The 15,653-nt window shown below is 58.2% G+C and overlaps 1 pseudogene; it reads right to left on the bottom strand.

Moving 5' to 3' along the window:
- Positions 1–12,772: 12,772 nt before the first annotated feature.
- On the bottom strand, positions 12,773–14,858 carry LOC118700823 (zinc finger protein 436-like; annotated as a pseudogene).
- Positions 14,859–15,653: the final 795 nt, after the last annotated feature.

Raw genomic sequence — 15,653 nt, 5'->3', positions numbered from 1 at the left:
ACAAGCTGTGAATTCTCCCAGTCGGTGCCAGCAATGGCAGCGAAGGAAGCGTCCCCACGCAGAGCAAGGAGTGCCCACGAGCTGCACCAGTGGAAGGCGGCTGTGAGGGTGCTGTGGGGAGATGGGGCACAGCAACAGCCCTGCCAGTGGCAACAAAGGGCAACAGTCCAGGAGCTGCCCCCAATGGAAAAGGAGGTGACTGAGCCAGAGCTGAGCCAGCGAGGGGAAGGAAGTGTGAACAGCTGGGAGAAGCAGGCACATTCTCCTGCTCCCAGGGAGGAGGTGCCATCAGCAGGGACACAGAGCCCAGTCCCTGCTCCAGACAGCCCCTGCTGCCCCCCCAGCCCCTCACCCAGCCCACTGGGAGCCCAAAGCCCCAGTGAGCAGCTGGAAGAGGCAGAGCAGGGCTCAGTGCTGGCAGAAAAGGAGAGTGAGGAGGGCACCTCAGCTGGCAGTGATGAAGACTGGGAATCCTACAGCCAGACTGAGCTGTCCCCAGAGTGCCAAGGTGAGGCAGAGCCAGAGCTGTCCCAAGGAGAGTTCAGCAGCTCCCAAGACCTCTCCAGCTGGGAAGACTGCAGCGAACCAGAGCTCAGAGAACTCCAAGACGATTCCACGGAGGAAGACAGCAGCAGCACAGACCTGCCACAGGACTGCTGTGAAGGTAACAGCATCTTCAGCTTTGGGCCCACTCCCTTGCTGTAGGAGGAAGAGGAGGACAACAGCTGGCATGAAGTCTATGTCCAGGAGCTGTACGAAGATGAAGGCAGGGCCCAAAGGCTGGCAGATCTGGCGGCAGATGGGCTGCCACTGCCCGTCCCTCAGCAGGTCTGGGTTGAGGGGCAGGCAGCGGAGTCCCTGTGTGCCTTGCTTCCCTCGCTGTGCAGCGAAGGCTCCGTGGGCCAGCAGGGGCCCGAGGCAGGGCCACAGAGCCCGGGGCCTGCCCCGCAGAGCCCTGGCGGCGCCTCAGCTGGCCAGCCGGGAGCGCAGGCCCGCAGGCAGCAGCGGCTGCCCCAGGCAAACGGCCCGGCCGCCTCAGGCGGGCGCTGCGGGCGCTGCTCTGCTGGCCCTGCCTGGCGCGGCAGCTGCAGGAGCAGCGCCCGTGGCCCTGCCCAGCCCGGGCCGGCCGATGGCGGCTGCTCCCTGCGCGGGGCCCCAGGGAGCCACACGGGCGGCCTCGGCCTGGACACGGCCCCGCAGCCTCAGCTGCCCCGGCCAACCTGGAGCATCTCCCCAGCACCCACAGTCACTGCTGGGGCCAGCCCTAAACAGCACGCGTGGCACACGATTGGTGCCAGAGCGCTCAGCAGGGAATCCCAGAGTCATCGAGGTGGGAAGAGACCCTGATGCTCACCCAGTGCCACTGGCACCCTGGCAGCACCATCACCACTGCAAAACCACGTCCCCAAGGGCCACATCCTCACAACTCCTCAATGCCTCAGTGACAGCGACTCCACCACCTCCTGGGCAGCTTCTTCCAATGCCTCACCCCTCTGTCAGAGAAAAATTCCTTCTGATATTGAATCCGAACCTCCCCTGGTGCCATCAAAGGCCATTTCCTCTCATCTTGAAAGGATTCCACGCTGGTCCTTTGGGATTATATCCCTGAAGAATGGGCACAGATGGGAGCTATTGCTCCATGGATGTGACTGCAGGACTTTGATTCTTCCAAAACAAATTAAAGAAATAGTAGTAGTAAAAAAAAAAAAAGAAAAAAGAAAAAAAACTTAGACCAAAAGTATTTTAAAAATTTAGAAAAAAAGAATAGAAATAAGAAGATGAAGAAGATGAAGAAGAAATAGTAGTAGTAAATTTAGTAAGAATAATAAGAATGAGAATAGGAATAAGTTGAAGAGGAAGATGAACAACTAGTAATTAATATCAGAATATTAAAAAAATAAGAATGCCGCACAGCCGGCTCGTTCCTTGCTGACCCTGAGCTTTTCTGAGGCGTTCCTGCTGCGGCTGGCCTCACGGCCAGACCTCGGCACTCGGTGACTTGGAGCTTTTCCGAGGCATCTCCCATCCCTGCGGCCGCTGCCCTTGTGGCCAGGCCGTGGGACTTGGTGACCTCCATCGTTCACCAGGAGTCTCCTGTCATTGTGACAGGAGGCCTCGAGTGCAGGACTTGCTGTCCTGTAGCCTTCCTGAGGCTCCTCTGTTGCAGGTGCCCGCAAGGCAGGACTGCAGCACTCGCTGACTCAGACCTCTGCCCAGGCATGAGTCTCAAAGGTGCCCTCGAGGTCAGACAGCGGGATGGCGGGCAGAGTGCTCAGCCTGTTCAAGGGGCTTCGAGGGAAGAAAAAGAATGGCCCTGCAGCTGCCCCAGCGCAGCAGCCTGCAGAGCCGGAGCACTTGCAGCCGCTGCAGGACGGTGAGTGGCAGAGCTGGGCTGCAGGGCAGGTGCCTGCAGCCAGCCTGGCCCCATCCCATCCCATCCCATCCCATCCCATCCCATCCCATCCCATCCCATCCCATCCCATCCCATCCCATCCCATCCCATCCCATCCCATCCCATCTCATCCCATCCCATCCCATCCCACCCCATCCCATGGATGTGCCCACAGACAGGATGGCACAGGGGCTGGGGCTGCCCCTCCGATGGCCATGCTCTGTCCCCTGGGCAGCCGGGGGGCTGTCTGTCCCTGCCTGGGGAGCGCAGGGCTGGGCTGTGTTCTCTGGCCTCTCCTGCAGCCCCTCAGCTCTGGCCGCACTCGCTCTTTGCCAGATGCAGCCAAGGACCAGACTCAAGAGCAGGAGCCCACCCGTGGCCGCTTCCGCAGAGCAGCGCAGGTACCTGCAGCTGTCCCCACCTGGGCCGGGCCTGCTGGCACTGCCCGGCCGAGCCCCACGCTTGGAGCAGGCCATGGAACGTCCCTCTCTTCCCGCCCTTCCTTCTGCTGCAGACACTGCGGAGGCTTCTGCGCCTTGGCCGCACAAAGACCGGCGGCACCGGCACCGAGGGCACGGCCCAGCCCGACTCCAGGCCCGGACGGCTGTGGGCAGAGCCTGCTGCCAGCTCAGCGTCCTCGCAGCTCGCAGCAGCCTCTGAGCAGGACACGGCCCGGGGCAGGGCGGAGGCTGACATGGCCCTGACTGAGGGCATGGCCACCACCCACACCCAGGCTCAGGGCATGCCAGAGACTCAGGCCATGCCCACACTGACCGGGACTCCTGCACCCACTCTGGAGGTTTTCCAGAAGGGTGCTGCTTCTCCACAGCCGGTAAGCAGCCTGGGGCCAGGGCTGAAGGCCTCCCAGGATCACCTGCCCCTCAAGCTACATCCGCTGGACCCCCTCAGCCTTTGAGGCCATCACAGAGGGGTGGGAAGGCAAGCACTTCTTGGGGGAAGCTGGGCAAGTTGCTCCCTTGGACAGCACTCCAAGTCTTCCCCATGCCGCCTCCTCCAGGTGCTAGCCAGGGTCAGGGACATTCTCCAGAGACTGGCGTCCCATGTCACCGTGGACGCTGGGCTGCAAATGGAGATTCTGAGCCTGACGGAGGAACACCCTGCTCAAGTGGTGATGAGCCTCCTGTGCTGTGCCCCGACGTGTGACAGGTATGGGGCACAACTGCCTCGAGAGCTTGGTGCTCACTGGCCCATAGGGCCCCTGGCCCTGCACAGCCAGTCCAGTGGGCTCTGCCAGACAGGCAGAGAGCTGCGGGAGCCTCGGGCCCCTCTGTTTCCTGAGCCTCTGCCATGCTCCCTCCCTGCCCCTCAGGGTACCGGGGCTCTCTCACCCAGCCCCACGCAGCTGCACGGGGCACGGGGCTGACACGCAGCTCTTGTCCCACAGAGCTGCCGCGCTGATGTGGAGAGCCATGGGCACGTCCGGAGTGGCCGCCCAGGAGGTGCTTCCAGTGCTGCTCTCTGCCATGGAGGAGCAGCCGCCCTATGGCAGCTTCTCCTGTGGGGACAAGGCCGTCTTTGCCCTGGCTGTGAGTTTCTGGAGCCGGCCTTTGCTCACCCTCCCGGTCACCTCTCCAGCAGCTCTCCCTGCTCTCCCCAGCCTGCAGCTCCCTGCCTAGGCTGAAAGCTGGCCTAGGGGCAGGCTCAGGGGCAGCAGGCCGGGTGCTCCCCCTGCGTCCCCCTCGGCCTCTGCCTCATGGACACCCTGGCACTGAGCCCTGCCTCGGGCTGCTTTGTCTCTTGCAGGCAACTCTGGTGCTGTGGAGGATTGCCCCCATGTCCGAGTGGCACTATGCCATTCTCCTTTATTCTCCCCAACTGTTCGTGGCTCTGTTCTTGCAAATTGTCACCACCACAGAGCAGATGCCAGGGGACGTTGAGACCTGGCGCTTCTGGAGAGCGTGCCGGGAGGAACACGGCCTTCCCTGCCATCCCCACAGGTGCCCGTCGCCCCGTCCTTCCCACGCCCTTGTGGCCAGGGCCAGCACTCCCAGAGTGACCTGGCCTTTGCCTGGCACGCAGGTTTGCAGCGCAGACCATGAGGGCTCTGCTCTCCCGCCTGGGCTTTGACAAGAAGCTGGTGGCTCTGGAGCACAAGCGGGTCTGGGAGAAACTGCTCTGTGCTGACACCCAGCACTATGCAGCGGGTCTGCTGGCCAGGTGAGATCCCTTACTCCTGCCACCACCACCAGCATTTGTGCCCCCTGCCCAGAGTGCCCCACACAGTGCCCGGGGTTGTAAGCGAGAGGGCCTTGTCAGCGAGAGAGGGCCGAGCAGACTGGAAAAGGCTGGGAGAGGAGGATGCCCAGGAGCAGCCGCCTCCCAAGGGGCCCATGTGCCCTTGCAGAGTGCTGGGGAAAGATCAGACCTCTGTGAGTCACTCCTGGGAGAGGTTTGCCTGCCCGCCGGCTCAGGGCCTTGGTGCCTTTTTCCCCTGACAGGGAGATGCGCCGTGCCTTGAGCCCCTTGTGTCCCTTCATGGCCTCGCACCTGCTCAGCCTGCTCATGGGGAAGCAGCCCCGCTGGCATCTGCCTGCCCTGGCCTTCTTTGTGGAGGTGAGCCTGATGGCCAGCGCTGCCTGGCTGAGCTGCCTCCCAGATCTCGGGCCTCTCGTAGCTGCAGCCGCCTGGGACGCCGCCCGCGCCCGCTGCTGCTGCCTGGCCCGGCCCTGTGCGGCTCCAGGCTCCTGCCGGCCGGCTCCCCTGGCACTGCCCTCCTGTGCCTTTCAGCTCCTGGAGTGCCTGGACTTGAGCAAACACGGTCCCAGTGCCCTGCTGCTGGTATCCAGGCACCTGCCCAGCCAGTGCAGGGACAGGCTGCGCCTGGCGCTCAGAGGCCTCGTGGTGCTCAGCCAGGAGCCCTCGCTGGTGAGAAGGGGGCAGTGGCTGAAGCCCTGCTGGCAGCAGCGTGGGGCTGGGCAACGCAGACCTCTGGGCTTGGCTGGCCTTTGGCAGCAGAGGCAGCTGCTCCCAGCTCTCCTGCCTCCCGCTTCAGCTGCTGCTGTTGGTGCTGCGGCCGTTCACGGCTTCACAGCACAGCCTGCTCTTGCACACAGGGAGGAGGAATACGCGGCCTCTATCAACACCTGGTGCAGCAGCTGGCTGATCCAGATGCAGAGGTGGTCTGGATGAGCCTCTGTGTGCTCACACATATGCTCCAGGACAAAGACCTCCTGCTACCCAGCGTCACCGCCCTGAAGCTGGCTGAGCCCCTCCTGCCACACTTTGAGAACGTAAGGCTCTGTGCCCCCAGACAAGGGCACTGGATGACACCTGGAAACTTTGTGCTCTGTGCAGTTCTGGGCCTTTGCCCCAATGGGCCATGAGTAGTTGGTGCTTAGGACTTTTCCTTTCCTTCCAGGACAACAGCCACGTGCAGCTGCTCTCCATTCAGCTCTTCTGCAAGCTGATGGAGCTGGTTGCGGAAGAGGGGGAAGAGCTTCTCACGACAATCGTGAACCAGAGCCTGCTCCCTCTATTCTTGCGCTGGCACGATGAGAACCTGCACGTGGCCAAGGTGAGGTTTTGTGTGATGCTGCCGCATCCCTGGCAGGAGGCTCGGCTGCCTCCTGCCCTGGCACCTGGCGGGCTCCAGCCTCCCCTGGCCGTGGCACAGGGACCCGGGTCCCGTGCCCTGGGCTCTGGTGCCACCTGCGGCTCTCTGCTGCTCTCCAGGCCTCCGGCCAAGCTCTGCTTTGTGCAGCACGCTTCCTGAGGAGAAGGGACCTGGAGGAGCTGCTGATGAAGGAGCAGCGCATGAAGTTCGCCGAGCGCCTGGTAAGGACAGCGCGGGAGCCCCAGCCGCAGGCTGGAGAAGCCCCCTGCTCCCGGGGCCGGGGCTGGCAGCTGTGGCCCTGCCCAGCCTGCGCCCCACACGCCGCTCTCTGCCCTGGGCCGTGCGGGTCGGCTCGGCCGCTGATGGGCGCAGGGAGCGCCCGGCCGAGGGGCAGAGCCCGCGCCGAGCCTTCCCTGTGGGTGCTCCCCGCAGCTGCTGGAGGACGAGAGCCGAGCGGCCGAGCAGCTGCGCTGGGCCCTGCACCTGCAGAGCCCACAGAGGCCCCTGCGAGAGGCGGCCGTCAGGTTCATCGCTGAGCCACGAGCCCGGCGCTCCTCCCTGCCCCGGCCCGGCTGCTGCCCCGGCTACAGCGGGAGCCGCGCCCGGGCCGCTGCAGCCCCGGCCGCCCTCGGCGCTGCCGCCGCCCTCCCGCAGCCGTGCCCTCGGGCGGCAGCGTGCGGCAGGGACCGGCAGGAGCCCTGCCCGGGCAGGAGGGCGTGCGGCCGCAGGGCTGGCAGCGCCCGTGTCGGGCAGCTGTGCCCCCTGGCGCCGCCACGGGCTCCGTCTTGCCAGGGCTCGCCAGAGTGCTCATGATGGGGCAGAAGGAGGAGCTCCAGGTCCCCAGTCAGGGGGAGTGGGGGCAGCCGCGGGGGTGCCAGCGGGGGTCGCTGGGGGCAGCTGCACATCCCGGCTCCGGAGCTACAATCCCTGCCCGGGCTGCCGAGGGCTCTGCTCCCCGTGCGGACCAGGGGCGGCGGGGGCACAGCCCGGAGAGCTGCCAGGGACACGTGGGGGAGCCGAGGCCAGCACCTTCCGGCCCAAGCCCTTGTCTCCAGCTCCCTTCTGGCCATAGCAGGAGCTGGCTGGGATTGCCTGCCAGGAGTGTTTCCCTGGATTCCCGCAATCCGGCCTCTAAATGTGGCTCTGGGCTTCTTTTTTCCAGCTCTTCAAGCCCTGAGGGAATATGAGTGCCCCTCCTCCATCAACCAATTCAATCCAGCTGAAGTTCGAGGCAAGATCTGCCGAACTTTGTCTGCAGGATCAGAAGAACCCGTGTCCTTCGGCAACCCCCAGTTCCCAATGCAGATGAGACCACCTGCAGAGCACAGGGTTCCAGCTGGAACTCCAGGCACGGCTCTTGTTGGTCACAGCTGAGCCTGTGGGAAGCTCCAGGAGCTCCTGTCATCTCCCTCCCTGTTGGCAGTTCCCTCCCTCTCTCCCTCTCTCCAGCGCCCAGGCCCTGCCTATCCCCTTTTCTGCCTCCCAGTTGACCCCTTCGCTTTGCCTTCCCTTAATAAAGTTTGGCTTTGTCACTTTACCCCCGTGTCCGTGGAGCTGAAGCGGCACAAATCCTGAGCCTGGGGACACGCAGGGCCCTGCTGCCGTTCTCTTCCACGCTGTGTTCTGTGCACGGGCAGAGAGGAGCAAGGGCAGCTCAGGCTGCAGAGGTCCCGGTCCCGCTGCTCCAGGGGCCATTCCCAGCCAGTCAGAGCTTTTGTCGCTGATGACTCATCGATTGCCAGGAGCGGAATTTGGGGCGGGGGGCGGTGACCCCGGCGATGGGGATGGGGCGTGCGGGGGCAGCCGGGGCCGCACTGGTGGCACTGGGGGCGCTGGGAGCCCCCCCGGCCGCGGGGGGAGCGGGCGGCGCGGGGAGAAGGGGGGCGAGGGCCCCAAAATCAACCACAGGGGGGTCGGGACCCCCAAAGGGAGCAGGAGGGGCCTGGAACCCCCAAAACCAAGCACGGGGAGGGGATTGGGGGAACGATGGGGAAGGGGCAGGAGAGCGGGGGAAAGGAGGGGGATGGGACCCCCAAACAGGATCAAACCAACTTGATGTGGCCACCTTCAGACGGGGATGGCAGCCAAAGGTAGCCAATGGTAGCCAATGCTTTTTCCCAGTCCGTGTGATCCCAGTCTGTGCAATCCCAGTCCATATGGCCCAGTCCATATAATCTCAACCCAGTTTATCCGAGTCTGTCTCATCCTGATCTGTATGGTCCCATTCCATATGGTCCCAGCCCATATTTGATCCCAGTCCAGTTTATCCCAGGCTGTGTGGTCCTGATCCCTATGGTCCCACTCTGGGCAGTCCCAACCCATAGGATCCCAGTCCATCTTTGATCCCAGTCCGTATTTGATCCCAGTCTATGTTTGATCACAGTCTGTGTGGTCCTGCACACACTCCCAGGGTCTGGAATTCCAGTTCCAAGCCAGGAAAAAATGTTCCTGCCCTTGAACTTCCTTCCTATCCTCCCAACAAATTATAATAAATTAAAAATCATTAAATTATAATTAAAATTAAATACATTAGAATAAAAATGAAATATAAAAATGAAATGTACTTTCAACTCTTCCTTACAATACTCCAATAATGATTCAAGCCAAGACAACAGTAAGCTATTCATATAACATTACTAATAAATATAAATAAACAAAGTATATACAAAGAAATACCTTTGGAAAGTTTTAACTCAGTAACCAATATACTTTAGATTAAAAATATCTAAAAAACTAACATAGAATCTAACACACCTTAGTAAAACAATTCCTATTACAAATATATTAAACACAAAACACCACTGTAATTTCTCATACATTTTATCCAAACAATTAAACTTTAGTATTTCCCTTAAGTACTCTAAAACAATTAAAATTATTTTTAAAATTTTTAATTATGGGTGAGTGGTTTTATTTGGATATTGGTTTTTGATTGTTTGGGTTAGATTTTAAAAAAGGGATTTTAATAGTAATTGAATCAGCGGAGAAGGCGGCACTAGGCAAACAGAACTGACAGAAAACAGGACAGGAATCAGTAACTCTGAAAGTTTTATTTGCTGTCAAACACATCCCACCCAGCCAGCCCCACACAATCCCCATCCCACTGCTCCAAATTGGGATCCCACTCATCCCAATCCCCTTCCAGCCCCATCTCACCCTGGCGGCTGTGGAATGGAGTGAGTTTGGTGTGGGACTGAGTTTTTTTGAGGTGGGAACTGTGACTGTGGTCACAAGGGTTTTCAGGATGAAGAAGAGACGAGAATGTTGACTCCATGATCAGAAGGCTTGATTTATTGTTTTATGATATATGTTACATTAAGACTATACTAAAAAGCAATAGAAAGGAAAAGTTTCTTCAGCAGCTAGCTAAGCTAAGAATAGAAAAGAATGAATAACAAAGATCTGTGTCTCAGACAGAGCAAGAGCCAGCTCTGCCATGAGTGGTCAAGAAATCCAAACACCCACAGGAGACCAATCACCTGTTGCATTCCACAGCAGCAGATAACCATTGTTTACTTTGGTTGCTGAACCGCAGCTTGTCACAAGGAAAAATCCTAAGAAAGGATTTTTCATGAAAGATGTCTGCGACATGTCACCTTTTTTTATTTAGTTAAATTAAAAGGAAAAAGTGTTTGTAATTTTCTCTGCTGTAGTCATGCCGAAGAAAAAGACAAACACTTGACAGGTTATCTGTTGCCAATCAAACTCCACTCAAGTGCTCCTGTGGAATGCACTGGGAATTTCTTCACCTGTAGAACATAAAATTCTATCATATTACTAAAACAATTCTATAATATAAGAAAATGCAAAAACAATGCAAAGAAAATTCAAGTCCAAGCAGCTGAGTTTCAGGAAAAGTCCATGGCTTGAAGATGTTCCTCTTTGCCATATCTGAAAGTTTCTTTTGGTCCTGAAACAGGCTTGCTACAGAAAAAGGTCCATCAATATTTATCAAAAGTCCATTGACAGTCTTCAAACAATTTTGAGAAAATTAGAAAATTTCTGAAATGTCTTGCCACAGCCCTTCACTGAACAACTTGGGCTGAAGCCAATCCCTGGCTTCTCAATGCCTCTGAGCTGCTGCTAGCTCTTTCACCCTTTTTTATTCAATTTAATTTTTTTTTTTTTTTTTTTTTTTTTTTTTTTTTTTTTTTTTGTGTTGTCGGAAAGAGCAGCAGCAGCAGCAGAGGAGCCAGAGAGAGGCCCTTGGGGGCCCTGGCCCATGTGGAAGGATCAGGAACCCCAGACCTGGCCCACTGAAAGGTGGCCCAGGACCAGAAGGGGGAAGCAAAGCCCCCAAACTCAACAGGAGGCCGGGAGGTGGCCCTGGCCCAAGCAACCAAGGCAGACAGCCCAGGCCCAGCCCCCGAGGCAGGCTCTGCATTGGCACAGACCCGCACCCTGCTGCCAGTACAATGGCAGAAGGGGTGACCAAACGCTTCCTTTCCCCAAAATCACCGAGGCATGCCGGCAATGGGAAGACAGAAGCTGTCCCGAGAAACTTCGTCTCGGGTCTGGGGATGTCCTTTCCCCACAGCAGACAAGCGATGCTCGCTTCCTGCTGTGCCCTCTGCCTCTGCAATGCAAATGCACCAGGTGTTCCTCCCATCTGCCTCACGGCACCACCGCCACCCGCTCTGGGCTGGGGACCAGGGGCAGAACTTTCGGGACCCACCTTCCCCTCGCCGCTGGGGCGCGCGAGGGGCGGCAGAGAGATTCGCATCCCCCAGGGGGAAACCCCGGACCAAACACCCCCCAACCCGCCAAGAATGCTGATCTTGAAAACAGGCAGCCGGGCTGCGCCCACAGCCAGCTGTCGGGCCATGCCTCCTCCACGGAAGGACAGGCTGACGCCCTCTTCCCCTGTCCCAGCTCCCCCCGTAGGGGCAGCCCCGGGACAACCCGAAAAACTCGGGGAGGAAGTCACGCTGGATGCAGGAGGCGCCTCTGCTGCTGCCGCCGGCTCCAAGGCAGCCTCTGACGCAGACACGGAGGACGGAGTCCCCGCAGGGGCGGGCAGCGGGGCCGCCTGGGGAGGCGGCGGGGGCGGCGGGGGCGGCACGGGGTCGGCAGCTTCTTCTGCGCCGGACTCTGACATCGGCCGCGGAACCGCAGTCGCAGAAGGCGGCGGGACGGCCGGGGGGAGCGGTGGATCGCTGTTGCCCAGCAACATCGGCGCAGCCGCGGGAAGCGGTGTCTCTGAGATAGATGCAGGCAGGGAAGCCGGTGGAACCGCGGCTGGAGCGCCCACAGGCTCCCCCGGAGGGGCGGCCGCGGGACGGGCCGCGGGGGGAACCGCCCGCACCCGCGGGGCGGGTTGGGGCGGTGCTCGCGGCGCTGGCCGGGGCGGCGCCGCCCACTCCCATCCCCCCTGAGAGCAACGGGAGGGGGGAACAAACGGCTCCGTCTGAGCATGCTCCGAAGACGCAGTAAAAAAAACTTCGGCTGCGGGCGAAACTTCGCCCCCCCACTGTGGTTCGGGGGGGCTGGAAAGCAGCAGAGCGTCCCCCTCCAAAGGGTCTTCCCCCGGAATTGGGGGGAACGGGGCTTTGCCCTTGCAGTTAGCAATCCAGGGAAAAACAGCTGCTCTCCGTTTCAAGACTAGAAAGAGCTTCAAAAAGGTTGGATAAATCGAGGGGCATCCGAACCCCCGGTATAAAAAGAATTGGAAAATGGAGCCCATACACTCCCAGACAAACACATCGAGGGCATATAGCACATTCGTAAAAAAACCAAAGAGCTTTGCCCATCGAAAAAACTCATAGAGATCTACCTCCAACAGGAGAATTCTGTCCTCTTCACCCCATTTTTGCCAGAGGGCAATAAGTTTCTCCTCTGAAGGGGAGAATGGAACCTCATCCTCTAGGGGAGGAGTCCTCCAGATGAGCAGCCACAAACTGCGACTGACCTCATCTTTAGGAGGGGAAAAACCAACAGTACCTTGTGACAGTGTCCAGGACTCTCTGGCTATCTGCACGGTGCTGCTGAGCTCTCCGAACATCTTCCTGGAGGCTTTTCAGAAGGTTCTCTTTGTGGTCAGCCTTGCTGTGAACTCTGTCCAAATTCGGATCTTCAGTTCTTCAGCTCCTGGCTAGAATCCACTTCTGTGGTCACTTGTGTGGTGACCATCAATGCCACACATTCAGGGTTTACCCAGTGCAGCAATGCTCCTCTGGTGGTCTCACCAAGTGATGATTGTCCTCCTCAGTCGGGGGTCACCAATTGTGACTGTGGTCACAAGGGTTTTCAGGATGAAGAAGAGACGAGAATGTTGACTCCATGATCAGAAGGCTTGATTTATTGTTTTATGATATATGTTACATTAAGACTATACTAAAAAGCAATAGAAAGGAAAAGTTTCTTCAGCAGCTAGCTAAGCTAAGAATAGAAAAGAATGAATAACAAAGATCTGTGTCTCAGACAGAGCAAGAGCCAGCTCTGCCATGAGTGGTCAAGAAATCCAAACACCCACAGGAGACCAATCACCTGTTGCATTCCACAGCAGCAGATAACCATTGTTTACTTTGGTTGCTGAACCGCAGCTTGTCACAAGGAAAAATCCTAAGAAAGGATTTTTCATGAAAGATGTCTGCGACAGGGAACAAGCAATTTGAGGTGGGATTGAGGTTTATGGTTCAAAATTCAGTTGTTTGCAGTGGGATTTGAGTGGTCTTGAGGTGACAGATCCATCCCTCTTGGCTTTGGAGTGCAAAGAGATGGAGAAGAGAAAAAAAATTAAGCCAAACCAAAAGGAGAAGCAGCCAGGGGTATTCCCAACATGGATCACAGGGAATGTGGCTCACAGGGCTGTGCCCAACGTGGCTCCTCCAGCAGGGGATGGAGCTGGAGCAGCGCACGAAGCTCTTCCCGCACTCGGGGCACTCGCAGGGCTTCCCTTATCGGTGCCTCTGTCGGTGTCGGGTCAAGTGAGAGCTCTGTGAGAAGCTCTTCCCACACTGGGGACACTCGTAGGGCCTCTCCCCTGTGTGGACGCGCTGGTGCTTGACGAGGGTGCAGTTGCGCTTGAATCCCGTACCCACAGTCGGGGCAGTGGAAGGGCCTCTCCTCTGTGTGAATCCGATAGTGCTGGAGGAGATGGGAGCTCCTCTGAAACTTCTTCCTGCATTTATCACACTCGTAGGGCCTCTCCCCTGTGTGGATGCGCTGGTGGATGATGAGTTTGGAGTTCTCTTTGAATCCCTTCCCACAGTCAGAGCATTGGAAGGGCCTCTCCTCTGTGTGAATCCAATAGTGCTGGACGAGATGGGAGCTGGTCAGAAACTTCTTCCTGCATTTATCACACTCGTAGGGCCTCTCCCCTGTGTGGATGCGCTGGTGGATGATGAGTTTGGAGTTCTCTTTGAATCCCTTTCCACAGTCGGGGTAGTGGAAGGGCCTCTCCTCTGTGTGAATCCAATAGTGCAGGAGGAGACTGGATCTGGTCTGAAACCTCTTCCCACACTTGGAACACGCATAGGGCCTCTCCCCAGTGTGGGTCCTCTGGTGCGTGATCAGGTGGGAGCTCCCGGTGAAGCGCGTCCCACACTTGGAACACTCGTAGGGCCTCTCTCCAGTGTGGGTCCTCTGGTGCACGATCAGGCTGGAGCTCTGGCTGAAACTCTTCCCACACTGCCCACACTCGTAGGGCCTTTCTCCAGTGTGGGTCCTCTGGTGCTTGATCATGTCAGAGCTCCTCCTGAAGCTCTTCCCACACTCCCCACACTCGTAGGGCCGTTCCCCAGTGCTGATCCTCTGGTGGCTGATCAGGTCGCAGCTCCACCTGAAGCTCTTCCCACACTCCCCACACTCATAGGGCTTCTCCCCACTGTGGGTCCTCTGGTGCTTGATCAGGTTGGAGTTCAAGGTGAAGCTCTTCCCACACTCCACGCACGTGTGGGGCTTCTCCCCATTATGGAGCTGCTCATGGAGCACCAGCTCCGAGCTCTGGCTCCATCTCCGGCCGCCTTCCCGGCCCAGGCCGGCTCTTTCCCCCTCACATCCCCACCATCTGCGTTTGCAGCCCCTCGGGCTTTTCCTCCCCGTTGGCCTCCTGCGCCGTGGAGCTGCTCAAAACGGCCTCTGCCACCAGGTTCTGCCGCGGGCATTTGTCCTCCCTGCTCTCCATGCTCAGCTCCTGCTCTGGGCGAGGAAGGACAAGGACAGCATGGGATTTGCCTCCGTGCCACAGGCAAGGGCAAGGAGATCCCCCCAGGGCTGAGCTGCAGCCGGGGGCTGTGCTGGGCTGGGAGATGGAGCAGCACAGAGGGGAAAGGGGCACTGACTTCCTCCTCACCTGCCTGTGTGTCCAGGGGCATCTTCCTCTTCCTCACAGACTGCCAAGGGTTGGCAATGGGAAATCCTGGTTTGGAGAAAACAAGGAATGAGCATGTTTGTAGGAGCGCTGTGGGGTAGGACAGTCGGAGATGAGAGATCTCTGCAGCCAGGTCGTGGAACTTGGGGTTCATTGCAAAGGGCCTGGGTGCAGGGCCCTGCTTGGAGCTGCCAGGCACAGCTCGGAGCAGCCCCGAGAGAAGAGAGGGGGAGAGAGTAAGAGGGGAAGAGTGTAAGGGAGTAAAAAAGGTAAGAGAGTAAAAAGGGTAAGAGAGCAGAAGGGTAAGCAAGTGAGGTTCCTGTTACAATACAATAAATCTTCTTCTGTGTTGAATATTGTATTTCTCACTAACCAACCTAGTACAAGATACAAATCCTGTAGCATTTACATACAGCCTGTAAGAATCATTACATCACCATACTGTGTTATATTTTAAACCCTAAAAACTCCTCTTTGGACCCCTTCTGCTGAGCTAGTAGGGTCTGCTCTGAACCTTGGACCTGTCTGCAGGCAGAGGGAATTGTTTCATCAGAAGGGGATTACCCTCAGTCAGGCCACACCATTGTTTTCCAGTTGTTGAGTAACTAAGGTATCAAAAAGCTTGCTTTCATTTCAATCTTGCTTATAGTTTCCATATTTTCAAAATCTTTTGCCAGACAATCATATTTATCATATTTATGAAACAGGAAAGCCTGTTTCACCTTCCCCAATACACATTGAGTTTCAAAGTCCCTCTGCCCAAGTCCATCTCTACAACTCACCGGCCATATGGGCTCCAGAAAAACCTCCCAACACCAAGATTCAACCCTGGAAAAGCCTCCCAGGAGTTCCCTGTTCCTGGTCCCTCCCCTTTGGTGTTCGGGGGCTCCCCCCTGTCCCAGCTGCTGGGGTCAGGCTTGGATTGGGGTCCCCCTTGTGCTCGGTGCCCGCCCTGCCCAGGCTGCTGGCAGTGCCACCAATGCCCAAAGCTCCCCCCTCTTGGCTCTCCCCATTTCGGGATGCCGGGGCTCTTTGGGCTCCCGGGCTCCCTTCTCCCCTCATTCTCTGCTCTGGGCTGCAGCGGCTCCAAGGAGTCCCCCCTGCCCCTCTCCAGGCTCTGGAGGCTCCCGCCAATGGCGGCGTTCCCCCTCTCGGGGCTCCCCACTTTGGCCTCCTGGGGGACACAGGGCTCTGCTCCTCCAGGCTGCCTCTGCCGGCAGCCGCCACCGCCACCCCCGATGTCCCCCCGAGGGGCCTTTTCCGCTCAGCCTTGGACTGCTTCATTCTCCAAACATCCCCCCAAAACCCCAACCCAGGGACCCCCCGGGATATCCGGGCCGGAATCCCCCTGCCCGCTCACCTGCGCCATCGGGGGG

Source organism: Molothrus ater, chromosome 38 (assembly GCF_012460135.2).
Source record: "Molothrus ater isolate BHLD 08-10-18 breed brown headed cowbird chromosome 38, BPBGC_Mater_1.1, whole genome shotgun sequence".
Taxonomy (NCBI): domain Eukaryota; kingdom Metazoa; phylum Chordata; class Aves; order Passeriformes; family Icteridae; genus Molothrus; species Molothrus ater.
Note: the sequence above shows the minus strand (reverse complement) of the source record. Positions and strands in the feature narration are given on the sequence as shown.